Raw genomic sequence first — 17,208 nt, forward strand, 5'->3', positions numbered from 1 at the left:
TACACATTGAGCAACTACAAAAATATACACACTGAAATAGTAGAAAAGGCTGAGACACACTCTCAACATAAACTCTACCCCTGGAATGGAATGGCACCTTACAATCAAAAGGAAACTGCCAACTCCCAACTTTTCCCTGAGAGTGAAAGGTTTTGACCACATGTGGTGCGATCAAATCTAAGACCCACAGAGCCAATTGAGATGAATTGTGAGCCTTCATTAGCCAGCCAGTGACTGACTCTCTACCAAGCAGGGTTAGAAGAGATCAGCCCCAAACCTCCAGAGGGGATAGCTTAAAAAGCCCCAAAACTCCCTCCAGCAAGCAAGCAGGTTTACAGAAGCAGAGGCTGGCCATTAGCATATCTTTACACAGGCTAACTACACCCTTAACATTAGCATAAGTTGTCATTAGCATATCTTTGCACAGAATATCTCCTAGAACTACACCCTGTTTAACATTAAACAATGGAAGCAGAAGTTGGCCATTTGAAAATTTTCCACCCTTAACACACACACCTAGCAGTCCAAATTTTATAGCTTTAATGCAAGGGATAGACCCCCATATCAGCTGGCTCTTGCATTCCCAAGACCCACAGGACTATAGTGAACAAAGAAATAGTATTAAATGGTTTCAGAAGTGTGTTTCCCCACCCCAGGCTCAGTGAAGAAGTAGCAGGCAAAACCCATCTTCCAGTTTCTCTGAAGAGGATTTAACGGTATATATTCCCAGCTGCTGCCCGAGTTTCCAGCTTATAATCAGCCTGCATATGGGATCTAGTTGGGATCCTATTGTTATGGATGGACAATTTTCCAGTAAGCCAGCATTAAGGATTTACTTCTGATTCTCTTTAACCAGGGTGTGGTAATCTGATCAAGGATGTGCTGGTGGCTATATAAACTGCCTCTTCTGAGAGCTCGGGGCTGATCTCTTCTAACCCTGCTTGGTAGAGAGTCAGTCAGCAGCCGGCTAATAAATGCTCACAATTCATCTCAATTGGCTCCGTGGGTCTTGGATTTGATCGCACCACAACATTTGGAAGCCCCAGCAAGATATCTCCAAAGGGGGAGATCTCCTAAGACCCATGACCCCGGCCACCTTGGGCGAGGACCTGCCCCGTCTAGGGGATGGCCACTGAGAGACGTTCCTCAGCCCCAGACGCCAGGTGGACTCACCCAGGAGGGCAGGCGGACAAAAGGTACAATTCTGTAACAATTGGGCATGAGCCATCTGGAGCAGCTTCACCAGTGAATCAGACTGCACTACGGGTATCTAGATTTCTGGATATCTGTGGGGGAACTAGTGGAAGGCTGGATGCAGCAATACTTCCCTAGTTCAGTCAAGGTCTGAGACGTCAGACTTGACTTCTGGTATTACAGGTATTCAGATTTCTGAGTATCTGTCTGTCTGTGAGCCCTAGGGTACATCTAAGTTTCGGCTTAGACCTGTCTACCAGTAAGCCCTAGGGTTTGTCTAAGTCTCGGCTTAGACCTGTTCCTGTCTGTAGGCCCTAAGAACGAGTGGAAAGCTGGACGCGGCACAACTTCCCTAGTACGGTCAGGTCTGAGACGTCAGATCCTGACCCAATACCTGCCTGATACGCTAGTGTTTTGTGTTAGTTGTAGTCTGTTTTGTCTGTCTGTATTGTGTCTGTCTGTCCAGACTGGTCAAAATGTACTGTTACCCTCTTATTGACTTGGTTTTCATACACTTACTTGATATATCAATGTGTGGTATTTTAATTCTTTCCTTTGATCTGGCCTCTGTGGCCCCATCTGACTGGACGCTAGGTCAGAAGCTGATCCTAGCCCTGGCTTATTTGGCTTTTGAGGAGATCTTGCTTGTTTTTACTAACATGGTTCAGGCTTCTTCCTTGAATCATCCTACCCCCCTTCAGCGCCTCCTTAACCATTTTAAGGATTTCAGGAGACGAGCCCACGCCTACGGAGCTAGTGTCACTCCCTTTGACTTTCAGAGGTTCTGCCAGTTAGATTGGCCCACATTTAGAACAGGGGGGCCATCAGAGGAGTCACTCAACCTGCAAACAGCCCTTCAGGCACCACCTGAGGACCCCGAGATCACTAGTCCTTCCCACACCTGCACTGGGGTTGTGTACCGGCCCCCACCAGATCCTGATCCTGTCCCTGACTCGTCAAACCAGACAGCAGTCTTGGCCACACTCCAGCAATTGGCTCCCCCAGTTGGGGGAGAAACTCAGAAGTCATTCATGGTCTATGTCCCTTTTTCCACCACTGATCTGTGCAATTGGAAACACCAGAACCCCTCATTCTCAGAGAAAACCCAGGGATTAACCTTTCTTCTAGAGACTATTTTCTTTACCCACCAGCCAACCTGGGATGACTCAGCTACTCCTCCAGGTCCTGTTTACCTCAGAGGAGTGGGAGCAGATCCTGAGGGAGGCTGCAAAAGTGGTATTAGAGCCCAACAGGCAGCCTTCCACCAATCCGGCCCGCATCAAACATATTCTCCCAAACACCCGTCTGTCTTGGGACCCCAACACCGACCAAGGTAAGGAGACTCTCCAACGGTATCACCAGCTTCTGCTCCAGGGCCTCCGGACTGCCGCCCAACGACCCGCTAACTTATCTAAGGTAGGCGAGGTCATCCAAACTAAGGATGAGTCGCCGGCAGCGTTCCTGGAATGACTCTTAAAGTCATACCGGTTATATACCCCTATTGACCCAGAGGATCCTAATAATAAGAGGGCTGTGAATTTAGCCTTTGTCAGTCAGTTGGCCCCAGATATTAGAAGGAAACTGCAGAGGCTGGAAGGGTTTGAAGGAAAGAACCTGTCTGAGCTGGGCGAGATAGCCCGACGAGTAGCCCTCATCTCTATTCAACAATAGAGATGAGGTAGATATAACGCAGACTAAGAAGATGACCAAGGTCCTGCTTGCAATAATGCAAGGAGCCCAGCCAAAGGGAACGCCAGGTAAAGGCAGAGGCCGAAAACAGGTACCCAAGGTGAACAATGGAGCCAGGAGAGTCAGGTTAGAGAAGGACCAGTGCGCATATTGCAAGAATAGGGGGCATTGGAAAAAAGATTGCCCTAAAAGCAGGACTAGCCCCCCAAAAGAAGGCCCCCCTCATCCTTTTCGAGGATGCAGAACGAGGAGGTTAGGGCTCTTACATTATGAGCCCCTGGGAGCCCAGGGTAACTTTACAAGTCGGGGGCAAGCCTGTGAACTTTTTAGTGGACACAGGAGCTACCTGCTCTGTCCTACAAAGTGCCCAGGGCACACTCTCAAAGGAAAAGGCACTTATACAAGGGGCCACTGGACAAGGGAAATCTTACCCTTGGACCCAAGCGAGGATAACAGATCTGGGAAAAGGAGCAATTACCCATTAATTTCCAGAATACCCATACCTGCTGCTGGATAGAGACTTGCTACAGAAGTTACAGGCCACAATTTCCTTCAAGGAAGAGCATACTGAACTGACTGTTGGGTCAGGTCCACCAGACCGGTGGATTTCCAATGTTTGGATCACCCAGTATCAGGTCCTGCTTCTCAACCCACCTCACATACAGTTCCTGAAAACTGCCGCACTCAACCCAGCTACCCTGCTGCCTGACAATGACCCTTGCCAACCCTTGCATGACTGCCTTGAGGTCCTAGAGAACATCACCTGCACCAGACTGGACCTAACAGACAGCCCTTGGCCAAATCTGGACACTACTCTATTTACGGATGGGAGTAGCTTCATCTCAAAAGGAGTAAGATTCACCAGAGCACTCACTTGGGAGGAACCAAGTTAACTGAACTGTTAAAAAGAGACTATTACATTCCAGGGCTGCAACAAATGGCCAAGCAAATATCCCTGTGCCACATCTGTGCACAAGTGAATCCAGAGCCCTTCAAGGAAATACAACAAGGGACAAGACTTCGTGGACAAGCACCAGGGGAACATTGGGAGTTGGATTTCACTGAGGTCAGCCCAGGAAACTTCAGATTCAAGTACTTGCTCGTGTTCATAGACACCTACTCAGGATGGACTGAAGCCTTCCCTACAAAGCAGGAGACCACTCAGGTAGTAGCAAAGAAATTAGTCTCAGAAACAGTGCTTCGATTTGGCCTGCCCACAACACTGGAGTCTCACAATGACCCAGTGTTCATCACCCAGACCAGCCAATCTCTAGCAAAGGCGTTACGGATCAATCGGCAATTGCATTGCATTTATAGGCCTCAGAGTTCAGGACAGATAGAAAGGATCAATAAGACCTTGAAAGAAACCTTAACTAAGTTCAAGCTGGAAACTGGCAAAAACTGGATGAGTCTCCTCCCCTTTGCCCTTTTAAGGGCACAGTGCACACCCTATTGTAAGGGCTTCACGCCTTATGAAATAATGTTTGGAAGACTCCCACCTCTCCTCCCCAAGTTAGGGGAGGAAAAGCTAACAGAAATTCATATTTTTTCACTGCTTAAATCTTTGCAAGCTCTCTCTCTCACATGACAGGAGACCCACTAACTGGTCTCTGCCACTAGAACAGCTGCTCAGCATCCAGTCCAGCCACACAACCATGCTCCAAGCGATTGGATCTGGGTGAGAAAGGTACAGCGCGCTTCTCTTGAGCCCCGCTGGGACGGACCTTTTCCTGTCATCCTCACAACACCCACCACGGTCAAGGTAGCTGGATGCCGTCATTGGATTCACCGTACCAAAATCAAGGCTGCACATCTACCACAGACATCAGAACAATGGACCCTGTGTCAGACAGAGGACCCACTAAAAATAAGACTGTCAAGGGTCCAGTCTGGACCATCTTGATTCTCTCCATCCTAAAGTGAATGGGGGTCTCTGTATGGCTTTAGGTGAGGTCTGACAGAGTAGGAGAGGATTAGACCTACTGTTCAATGATTTGAATTCCCCTAGAAAACCAGTGGGGAATGTTATGGGTGGACAATTTTCCAGTAAGCCAGCATTTACTTCTGATTCTCTTTAACCAGGGTGTGGTAATCTGATCAAGGATGTGCTAATGGCCAACTGTTAACTGTTAACCAGGGTGTGGTGATCTGCTCAGGGATGTGCTGGTGGCTATATAAACTGCCTCTTCTGAGAGCTCAGGGCTGATCTCTTCTAACCCTGCTTGGTAGAGAGTCAGTCAGCAGCCAGCTAATAAATGCTCACAATTCATCTCAATTGGCTCCGTGGGTCTTGGATTTGATCACACCACAACACTACCAGGGGCCTGAAAAAGCTGGCATACATGTCTCCCACCATCTCCTTCTAGCTTATTCTAACATAAAACCAATTATCCAGCTTCTCCCTGGAAAGAGCTTGTCCACACTTCTAGTGCCCCAATTGTTATAGCTGCTACCCAAGGCACTGGCCTTCATATTACCCAGCTCTGTGAGCTGCGGGGCTTGGCATTTGCAAACCCCTCAGGAGCATACAAAATAAAAAGGCAGTTCTACCTGGACACACAAACATTTCCTGCGACTACTCCCCCTGGCTCAGCACAGAGTGAATAGGCAAAAAAACAAGCTCCCAGTTACTCCCTTATAAGGGCCAGATTGCACATCTAGTGTCCTGACTTTCCCAGATGCTACCTGAAGGTCAACCTTTTACTTAGTCTAGAAAGGGTAGTTGAAGGGGTAAGCAATTAGTCATCCTCCAAGAACCTGTGAATTTCGCATGCCTTTGAGATACTAATGGATTTTTGGCATACTCTCAGTACAGAGACCCACTAAAAACAGAGAGTGGCTTGGACAATCACAAGGGTTTGGGAGGCAACAAGGAGATCAGGATGGACTGATTGATAGGGTTTACCTCCTACATGAAGACAGTCTGTTAACACTGGGAGAAGTGGCTGTTATGTTGGTTTCTAATGTGCGGAAACCAACTTTGATAGCCAAGAAAAATGAAGAAACAAAGTAATGTGTTCCAAACAAAAGAACAAGATAAATCTCCAGAAACCAACCTTAATGAAATGAAAACAAGTGGTTTACCTGATAGAAAGTTCAAGAGTCATAAAAATGCTCACCAAGGTTAAGAACAAAGTGATAATTTCAAAAAGATGTAAAAAAATATTAAAATGTACCAAAAGTAAATCATAGAGATAAAGAACACAGTAACTAAACTGAAAAAAAATTAATAGAGCAAGTTGGCAGACTTGATCAAACTAAAAAAAAAAAAATAATCAGCAAGCTCAAACAGGGCAGTGGAAATCATACAAACAAACAAACAGACAAGCAAACAAAAAGAGTGAAAAAAAAATAAAAAATAATTGAGGAACCTATGGGGCATTATCAAGTGACCAATATATGTGTTGTAGCAGCCAGCCCCCAAAAGACACACAGACCACCAGAACTCAGTGAGTTATAGGAAACACTCTATTCAGCCAGCTTGGTCTGCCAGGGGTATGCAAACACCAAATTAAGCAGCCCCAAAATGTAGAGGCACAGAGTTTTTAAGACCAGAATCTCATTGTTCATTCTATCTAAACACAAAGGGCTATCTTTCTTCTATTCACTACCTGTCAACTTACAGGTCAGGTGCGTAAGCGGGATTACAGAAGCGGAAAGTTTGTTTAGAATGTTATGTTCCTATGGGTGACAGCCTATGTTCCCATGGACATAGCCAAGCAGTAATTTTCCAGTAAGAGTCACTTTTCAGGCATTACATATGCATTATAGGGGAGTAAAAGAAGAAAAAGAGAAATGGGTAGAAAACTTATTCGGAGAAGTAATATCTGAAAATATGCTAATCTGGGAAAAGAAAAAGACATTTAGATCCAGAAAGCCTAAAGAATACCCCTGCAACAAAGATTAATTTAAAGAGATCCACATTGACAGAATCCCCACTGATTTTCACAACCAGTGAAAATCACACACATTATAAATAAATTTTCAAAAGTTAAAGACAAAGAGAGAATCTTAAAAGTAGCAAAAGAAAAGTGACTTGTTACATACAAGGGAATCCTGATAAGACTAGCAGCTGAAGGAAAAAATTGCCAACCAAAAATACTCCACCTGATAACGTTGTTATTTAGAATTAAAGGAGAGATAAAGAGTTTCCTAGACAAAAGAAAGCTGAAAGAATTCATCTCTAGACTGGTCTAACAGAAATGTTAGTGTTACTCAAGCTGAAATGAAAAGAAACTAGTTAGTAATAGGTAAATATAAAAGTATAAAACTCACTAGTAAAGTTAAAGATATATTTAAATTCAGAGTGCTCTAATATTGTAATGGTGATGTATAAATCACATATAAACCAGTATAAAGGATAAAAGACAAACATATTAAAAATAACTATAATGACAATAATTTGTTAATGAATACATGATATAAAAAAAGATATAAATTCTAAGCAAAACAAAATGTGGAGGTGAGTGTAAAAATGTAGAACTTTTGTAGGAATTTGAAGTTAAATTGTTATAAGCTTAAAATAGATAAATTATGTTTTATGTAAGCCTCATTATAGACATAAAACAAAAACTTATAATAAACATGTAAAAGATAAAGACAAAGAACCCAAATATACAACTACAGATAATCATTAAATCATACAGAAAAAAGCAAGAGAGGACGAAAGAAAACAAGAAACGAAATAGTCAAAAATAATAAAATGCCAATAGTAAGTTCATACCTATCAATACTTACTGTTTTTTTACTTTTAATTTATATGTTAGACTTCTAGTCATAATGGTAGAGTAGGTAAATGCTATGCTTGCCTCCACTCAAAATTACAACTAAATTATAGAAAAATCACCCTTGAGAACCACCTGAAGAATAGTTAAACAGAACTTCTATAACAAAAGATATAAAGAAGAAGCCATGGTAAGACTAGCGGGAGGGGTGGAGATGAAAAATGGGCTGGTTCCACACCCGTGTGTGATGGTTAAAAATCTGGAGGGTTATCTTAGCTGTAGAGGTCCCCCTTGAGGAGAAAGAGGTCTCAGACCCACACTGGGTTCCCCAACTCAGATCACCAGTGTTGTGAAGAGAATTACCCACAGCATCTGGTTGTGAAAATCAGTGGGGATTCTGTCCAGGTGAGATAGAGGGCTGCTGGCGTCCCAGGCATTCCATCCAAAAAGGCTACACACAAACTTACTTAGGGACGGACTCACTCACGCTGAGCTCCTGTGCTGGTGTAGCAGTTCAAAAACTTCCAGGTACTTAGTGGAGAAGAAGTGAATTTATCTGGCTTCAGGGAGAGGGCTGGAGGGGTGGCTCTGGTCAGGCTAGTGTTATTGTTCCTTTGTCAAGTCCTCCCCCCAAACCAGCTGGCTAACTGACTAACACTGTTTGCCCCACCCTGGTGATTCTCTGAGAATTTGCTTCATCCCACTTGCACACAGGCCTGAAGCTCTTTCAGTGTTGGTTCCAAAGAAGTGGGCAGCCTCAGACTGTGCTGCAGACTTTCCTAAAAATCTATGCGAGGTCTACAAACCCCAAACAAGCAGTGGCTGGCCTCAGCATGCCCTATATCATTTTTTTTCTTTCCAGCTTTATCTAAATATATAATAGACAATTAGTTGCTCATATTTACATTGTACAATTCAATGAGTTTTTTTTCAATTATAGTTGGAATACAATAATATATTTCAATTGTACAGCATAATGATTAGAGATCTATATAACTCACAAAGTGATCACCACACTAAATCTAGTAAACCTCTTCTCCCTTACATATTTATTACAAAATTATTAACTATTTTCCTTATGCTATTCTTTATATCTTCATGCCTATTTTGTAACTATCCATTTGTACTTCTTAATCCCTTTGCCTCTTTTTGCCATCCTTGCAACTCCCCTCCCATCTAGTAGCCCTCAAAATATTTCTCGTATTCATGAGTTTATTTCTGTTTTTGTTGCTCTTTATTTTGTTCTTTAGATTCTACATGTACATGAAATCATGCAACATTTGCCTTTATCTGACTTATTTCATTCAGCATAATACCCTTTAGGTCAGCAGTGAAATATCTTTTGCCATCCCTTCCTTTTAGTCTATGCATGTCTTAATCCAAAGTGAGTTTGTCATGGAAAGCATATGTATGGGTCTTGTGTTCTTATCCATTCAGTCACTCTATCTTTTGGTTGGAGCACTTAATTCTTTTCCATTTGAGGTACTTGTTGATAGGAATGTAGTTATTACCATTCTTTATTCCTATTTTTGATATATGTTCTTTCTTCTTAAAGAAGTCCCTCTAACATTTCCTGTATTACTGGCTTAGTGAAGGTAAATTCCTTTAGCTTATTTTTCTCTGGGAAGCTCTTTACCTGTCCTTCGACTCTGAATGATAGCTTTGCTGGATAAAGTATTCTTGGTTGTAGATCCTGGGTTTTCATCACACACTGACTATTTTGGGCCAAGCCCTTCTGTCCTGCATAGTTTCTTTTGAGAAATCAGCTGACAGTCTTATGAATACTACCTTGTAGGTAACTAACTGCTTTTCTCTTGCTGCTTTTAAGATTCTCTCTTTGTATTTAACCTTTGGCATTTTCATTATAATGTGTCTTGGTGTAGGTCTCTTTGTGTTCATTGTTTGTGGGACTCTCCGAGCTTCCTGGGTTTGTATGTCTATTTCCTTCACCAGGTTAGGGAAGTTTTCCATCATTATTTCTTCAAATAGCTCTTCAACGTCTTATTTTCCTTCAGGTACCTCTATGACACAGATATTTTTACATTGAATTACATTCCATAGACTTCTTAAATTATAGTCTTGGCTTCTTTTTTCTTGCCATTCTGATCGAGTGTCCTTGTCTTCTTCGTGCTCTGTATCGGTGGATTGAACCTCTTCTTTATCCACTTTGTTGATTCCCTCTAACATCCTCTTTTATAATTTCCATTCCCATTTTTATGTTTTTTTATCTCTTTGTTAAAGTTCTCACTGAATTCGTCTACACTTTCCCTAAGTTCATTGAGCATCTTTGTAACCAGTGTTTTGAACTCTGCATCTGTTAGATTGCTTGACTCCATTATTTCTGGATCTCTGTTCTGCTCTGTTCTGTTCTCTCACATGGTTTATGCTTGTCTTCCCATTTTGGCTGCCTTTCTGTGTCTGTTTTTAGGTACTAATCAAAGCTCTTAAGTCTCCCAGTCTTATTAGTTCAGTTTTGTGTAGTAGGTTTCCAGTGGCACAGTCCTGAGAGGGGTTCAGCTACAGGCCAAGGTTAGCCCCAACTGGTGCCCCTCTGGGGCCAACTGTTAAGATTCAGCAAGCAATCCACAGATGCTGTGCTTATAGTTGCTTCAAGAGGCCACACCAGAAACAGAGGCCAGCTGCCGCCAGTTATGAGGCTTGGCGCTGCTCAGCAAGGAGCATCAGACTTGTGGAGGACACACCTGGATGTGGCTTGGCTGGGGCCACAAGTTGGGAGAGGTGGAGTTTCAGGGAATCCTCTGGGCAGAGCAACCTCTGTTACCTGGTTTGATGACGTCTCAACTATGGCAGTGCTGAGTCCGCACACTGGGAGCAGGAAGGCTCAACAGAGGAACAATGGATACCGCCAGCACTTCTGTACAGAGTGGGTCTCGCCTTGGCCCTCACTCTGACAACTCAGTGTCCGCCTGTAAGTCCCTGGTGCCCCCTGCGTAGTCTGGTGCTAGTGCTCATAGCAAGCAGGTCCATCACTGAGCAAGTCCACTTGTGGACATGGCTCCTTTAAGAGGCATATGCAGATGCTGGCTGCCATTGCCACAGCCTCGTCCCACTCGGCCATTGGGACCAGGCAGCCTCATATCTTTGCCACCTCTTACCTTCTACCATTGCAGGGTGATTAATTATTTCTCTCCCTAGTTGTTGTACTTCTGTTCGTCCAGATCCCAGGTGAATTTGCTTACTATTTGCTCTATGTTTTTGTCCGGACTTTGATGTGGTCCAAAGAGGGATGGACAAAACCTGTATCCTCTATGCCATTTTTGTACCACCCTGTACCTCTTGCTAAGTATCCTCCAGCCTGGCATAGTGGCAGCTGGCCTTGGTTCACAGTATAGCCTATCTCAGGCACCTGTAAGCCCAGCAAAGGCAGCTTACTTTGTAGCTCCTACCAGGTGGTCCCAGGTTGGTCATAGGCAGTGGCTGATCTGGTCCTGCACTGGAGCTTCTCGCAAGAGATCCAGAAGCAACACACCCAGTGGCTGGCTTTAGACCATACCACTGCATGACCCAATTAGCTACACAAATGACACAACCAAGGGGTGGATTCAGTAGGCACTGGAGTCCCACTATTGAAAATCCCATTCTGTGAGATCAACCCCCACACAACAGCTCATCTACTGTAGTTACAGCCAGTCCTCATAGCCAAACAGCCTGAGGGTCAATCCCACACAGTGATGTACCAACAGCAATCAAGGCTCAACTATAAGATGAGGTCACACACGACATGCTCAAGGGATACCCCTGGAGCACCTAGCTCGAGTGACCAGGGAGACTACACCACTGGATCCCAAAGGATACCTGCTACATAAGGCCATTCTGCCAAGACTGGCAGATGTAGCCGATTAACCTAATACATAGAAACAAACACAGGGGGTCAGCCAAAATGAGGAGACAAAAAAAAAAAAAAAATCTCGAATAAAAGAATAGAGAAAACTCCAGAAAAAAAACTAAACAAAATGTAGGCAGGCAATCTACCAGATACAAAGTTCAAAACACTGGTTATAAGGATGTTCAATGAACTTAGGGGAAGATAGATGAACTCAGTGAGAACTTCCACAGAAAGACAGAAACCTTAAAAAAGAATCAGTGAGAAATTAAAGATACAATAACCAAAATTACCTACAAGGGAGCACCCATAAGACTGTCAGTCAGTTAATTTCTCAACAGAAACTACAGGCCAGAAGGGCTTGGAACAAAATATTTAAAGTGATGAAGACCCAGGACTTAAACCAAGATTACTTTACCCAACAAAGCTATCATTTAGCATTAAAGGACAGATAAAGAGCTTCCCAGATAAGAAAAAGCAAAATGATTTTGTCATCACCAAGCCAGTATTACAGAAAATGTTAAAGGTCATTCTTTGAGCGAAGATTCTTTATTTGTATTCTAAATACGAATAATAAGATAGCAGTAACTCCATATCTAGTAACAATTACTTTAAATGTAAATAGATTAAATGCTCTAATCAAAAGGAAGAGTGACTGGATGGTTAAGAAAACAAGACCCTTACATATGCTACCTACAGGAGACCCACTTCAGATCAAAAGACACACAGACTAAAAGGAGGAAGTAAAGGAGTGAAAAAAAATGTTTCATGAAAATAGAAACCAAAAAATATGGGGTAGCAATACTTATACAAGACAAAATAGATTTTAAAACAAAGGCTGTAACAAGAAACAAAAAAGGACCCAGTAATCCCACTTCTGGGTATTTATTTGAAGAAACCGAAAACACTACTTTGAAAGGACACGCGAGTCCATATGTTCATTGCAGCATTATTTACAATAACTAAGATTTGGATGCCACCTGAGTGTTCATCAATAGATGAATCCAGACAGAATAAGTTGGAACATTATATATATATATATATATATATATATATATATATATATATATATATATAATCATATATATGTAATATATACTTATTATTATTACCAACAAAAAATAAAATAAAATTTTCTCATCTGTAACAACATGGATGGACCTAGAAGGTATTGTACTGAGTGGAGTAAGTCAGATAAAGACAAATGTCACATGTAGACTCTAGAAAACAGGATAAACAAACAACAGTAACAGCAACAATCTCATGGATACATACAGCATTTTGATGAGTGTCAGATTGGGGGATGGGAGGATGTGTGAAGGAGGGAAGGGATTAAGAGGTACAAATTGGTAGTTACAGAATAGTCATGAGGATATAGAGTATAGCATGGGGAATAGTGTCAGTAGTACTGTAATGACTATGTATGGTGTCAGGTGGGACTGGATTTATTGCGGTGACCACTTCATAAGTTATATAAATGTCTAATCACTGTGTTGTACACCTGAAATGAATATAATACTGTATGTCAACTATAATTGAAAAAAAACATAAAGATAGCAGAGTACATTCTCATAAATGAGTAGGTGGAAAAATAACCCTTTAAACACCATGAACAACCAAAGTGATAAAGCAGCCCAGAAAGAAAGTGAAAAATCTCCAGAAGATAAACTTAAAGATATAGATATACATAATTTAAATGCCAGAGAATTCATGGTTACATTTCTGAAAAACTCAATGAGATGCAAGAAAATTCATACAGTTTAACTAACTCAAAAACAAAATCAATGAACAACAGGAATACTTTATCAAAGAGATTTAAACTTTAAAAAAAAAAAAAAAGAACTTCTGGAGCTGAAGAACTCAATAAAAGAGATGAAGAATGAAATAGTGACCTTAGAAAATAGAGCTGACTAGATGGAGGAAAGAATTAGTGGTAGTGAAGACAGAAATTGGAAATAACAAAGATGGAAGAAGAGAGGGACTTGAGAGTTAAAAATAAATAAATAAATAGATAGATAAATAAATAAATAAATAAGCTCAAACAAGAACTATCTGACACCATCAGCAAGAGCAATATCTGGATGTTCCCAATATTCCCAAGACTAAGTAAGAAGCACACATGAGCTAATCGTGCATGTGACTCATTACAGAACTTTCACTGTGCCATTAGGATAATATCTCTGTGATGAATCAGCACAGTTCAGTGATGCCCAGTAACCCCTGGGACACTTCCCCATCCAGGACTTGTTCCTCAGCTTCTCTTGCTTTCTTCTTCTGGGCCCCATATGAATCATGTATTCTTATATTACCAGAATAAGGGCTTTTAAAACATGGATATGAGTGTCTTTCAAAGGGCCTAGATTTAGCATCATGGATGTCCAAGAAACCAGCTTTTAGGTGCCAAAGAACTAATTAAAGCTAATTAGCATTAGGAAGTAAGTTGGCCCTTCCTGCTTGGTATTTGGTTAGCCCCCAGACTAACAGGGTTGTAGTTGAAGTTTTTAGAAATATTTAGCATCTTTTTTCCTGACAACGATTTGAATGTTTTTGTGATTTCAAGACTCTATGACCAAAAAAAATTGTTATCAATAATCAACCATAAATAAATAATAGAGTACCATTAATGGGTCATGTGACTGAACACCTACAGTTATAGATAGTTCATATCTCTGGGACAAATTAATCTGTCTTCAGATTTATCTCATGATGAGTTGAAAAAATAAAACATTTTTATGTAGCTTCCATACATAAGTCATGTTATCTCTTTAGAAACTCTACAGAACAAATCTGTGCTAAGTGTCCAAAGACCATGCTTATGCTCCCTCGATCCCAAGTCTTTAGAGAGAGGCATGTAAACAAACAGAAAGGAATCAATTCTGTTATTTATAGGTGTTTACAGACGTTCACAGGAAAGAACAGCCAAACCTATCAGAATTCTGCTTTCTAGATCAATTGCTTATAGAAAATCAGCCCAAGAGAGCCCTAGTCATTCTGGCAACCATCTCAGAATGTCAGTCTTTACCTTCTCCCACCCAGGAAGCACACCATAATGACTCTCACCTATGGGCTCAGTCCCACTCATTTCCAAAGCCAATCCTGTGTAAGACAGGTTGACAGTAAGAACCTTGTCCTCACCAGCAAGGTGACAGCAAGAAGTCTTCCTGGCTGCATAGTCTATTACATTATTATGCTCATGGACCTTCTGAATAACCTATTATCCTATTAGTTTCTTGGGTCTTCCTTTGAGTATGTAAAACCTAGACTGACAGAATACTTATTTCCTGACAATTTTTCCTCTTGGAGACTCTATGGCCTCTATCTCTCAGCCCACACAAGACAATGTAGACATAATGAACAAGAAGCAGAGCCAAGAGATGGCATTTCTGGTAAGTCTAAAGGCTTGGTGATGTTCTTTGGTTGCCAATACAATTATTCACTCATTCATTCATTTATTCAACAACCAATAGCATGCTGAGCACCAGGAATATCATGGTGAATAACTCAGGTGATTTCATACTTTCATGAAATCCACAGCTTAATAATTAATATACACAATCTATAAAAATTCAAGAGAGAGAAAAGGTGCTTACGGGTTCTGTAAAAGTTCCACTTATTTTAGGTTACTGGGAGAAAGGCAATAAAATAACAAAAAGAAAAATAGTTAATAGGGCAAAATATCTCATCCCAGGTATGAACCAGAATGAACTCCTGTGAACTGCAACTTTGAAAGTACTCAAGTAGATTATAAGGGAAGGGGTTTACTTTGATGCTAAATGATCAGGACATGGAGCTCACCCTTTATTCTAGGACCCTGCAGAGTACTTTCTAGACTCTAATATGTATGAGATATCAATATCCTCCAAACAATTGTCTACTTCTACACAGCCTTGGGCTCCTGCACCCCACTAAATCCCACACCATCTGACCCAGCTGGTTAAGCCTACTACTGCTGACATCTTTTTTCTTTTCAATTTTTAAAAATTTTCAGCTTCTGCAACTTTCACCTTCAATTTCTTCCAGTTCCATGGCCTGGGCCTAGTCTTCATCCAGAACTGATTCTCTTCTAAAGGCTTAAATGCCATCATCCAAACTCTGAACACAGCTTCCATTTCTTGAACTTTCTAACATTTTCCTCTCCTCTAACACTTTCTTGTTGAGGTTGCCTGTCCCACAACTTATTTCTATATCTAGTTTTTATCAGCCCACTTCCTGATCTTCTGTAAGCCAGAAACTACGATAGGCAACTTGAATTGTCCTTTCAAGTTGGATATTTCATTATGTGACTTTCCATTTTTTGACCTTCTTTGTCACAACACATCCTCAAAAAGGCAATAAAGTGAACATCTTCATCTGGACTCTTGTTCTCAATGTAAATCCTGTTGAAGCTAAAACTTAGCACTTACTCATCATTATGACCTTAAATTGAAGCCAAATATTTCATATATACTCAAATCTCAAACTATCAATCTTAAAATAAGGTTATCATCGGCTTTCATATAACCACACCAGGTTGTAACTCTACATCTAAAAATCCCCATAATCTATGGCCATGCCACCCTGAACATGCTCGATCCTGTCTGATTTTGGAAGCTAAGCATGGTCAGGCCTGGTTAGTACTTGGATGGGAGACCACCTAGGCAGACCAGGTGCTTTAGGCATAAAAAAAAATAAAAATAAAAAAAACTTCCCACATATGTAATACTTACTTCATTGTGAGAGCTTAAAAATACATTCTTACAACTGCAATGACCCTTAAGTTCTCAGAAACATAATACAGAGATACAGAGAACATTTTGATAGTTTCCAGATAGGAGGGAGGTAGGAAGAATGAATGAAATGGAGGAAGGGATTATTAAGATATACAAATTGCCAGTTATAAAAACAGTCAGGGAGATGTAAAATACAGCATAGGGAATATAGTCAATAATATCATAGTAAGTATGTATGGTGTCAGATATGTACTAGATTTATCGGGATGATCACTTTGTAAGTTATAGAATGTCTAAAACTATGTTGTATACCTGAAACTAATATAATATTGTATGTCAACTATAATTTTAAAAAGATAATAAAAAGTTTAAAAATAATATACTTTACTACCATACATATTTAATCCAAAATCACATGGAAAACCTTCTAATGATCCTAATAATTGATATCTCCTAAAATATATTTTAATGTCAATCAAAATGCTAATTTTAATGCAACATACTGACCCAAAGTGATTTGTAGATGATTCATATTCAATTAGATTTGTGTGTAACCAGATGTTCTGAATAAAAATATACATGTCACAAACTACAGAATGATAATTTCATTATACTTTTTATCATTAAATTTAATTTCTATCTCGTCTCCATTTTGCCTACTGACAAATAAATAGACTTTTATCTTGCCAATTGGGTTAATTTCAATTATATCAGAGTTTTCTCATTCATCCCAATATTTCCTCTCATTCATTTTTCTCTGAAAATTATTCCAGGATCAGGTTTGTGTCAGATAAAGTGCACAACATATGTTAGGGACGACGTCTGGTCCTCAGCAGTCACTTTCTATCCATGCAGACATCTGGATCATGTCATGTGGCCTGCAGGCAAGGTCGTGCCTCCATGTTTGTTTGTTTTTTTGTTTCCAAGGGGGAGGGCTTTATTTCCTTTTTCTTTCAGATGATCCAGGAACCACCTTTGGTTAAGAGAGAGGACAGTGAACTTGCACATTCACAGAGGCCACAAAGATCTGCTCTGTTGCTGCCCTTAA

The 17,208-nt window shown here is 40.9% G+C and overlaps 1 pseudogene; it reads left to right on the plus strand.

The window, feature by feature from the left end:
- The first annotated feature begins 15,990 nt into the window (after positions 1–15,990).
- Positions 15,991–16,109, plus strand: LOC118613139 (annotated as a pseudogene).
- Positions 16,110–17,208: the final 1,099 nt, after the last annotated feature.

This window comes from Rousettus aegyptiacus, unplaced genomic scaffold (assembly GCF_014176215.1).
Source record: "Rousettus aegyptiacus isolate mRouAeg1 unplaced genomic scaffold, mRouAeg1.p scaffold_m13_p_17, whole genome shotgun sequence".
Taxonomy (NCBI): Eukaryota; Metazoa; Chordata; class Mammalia; order Chiroptera; family Pteropodidae; genus Rousettus; species Rousettus aegyptiacus.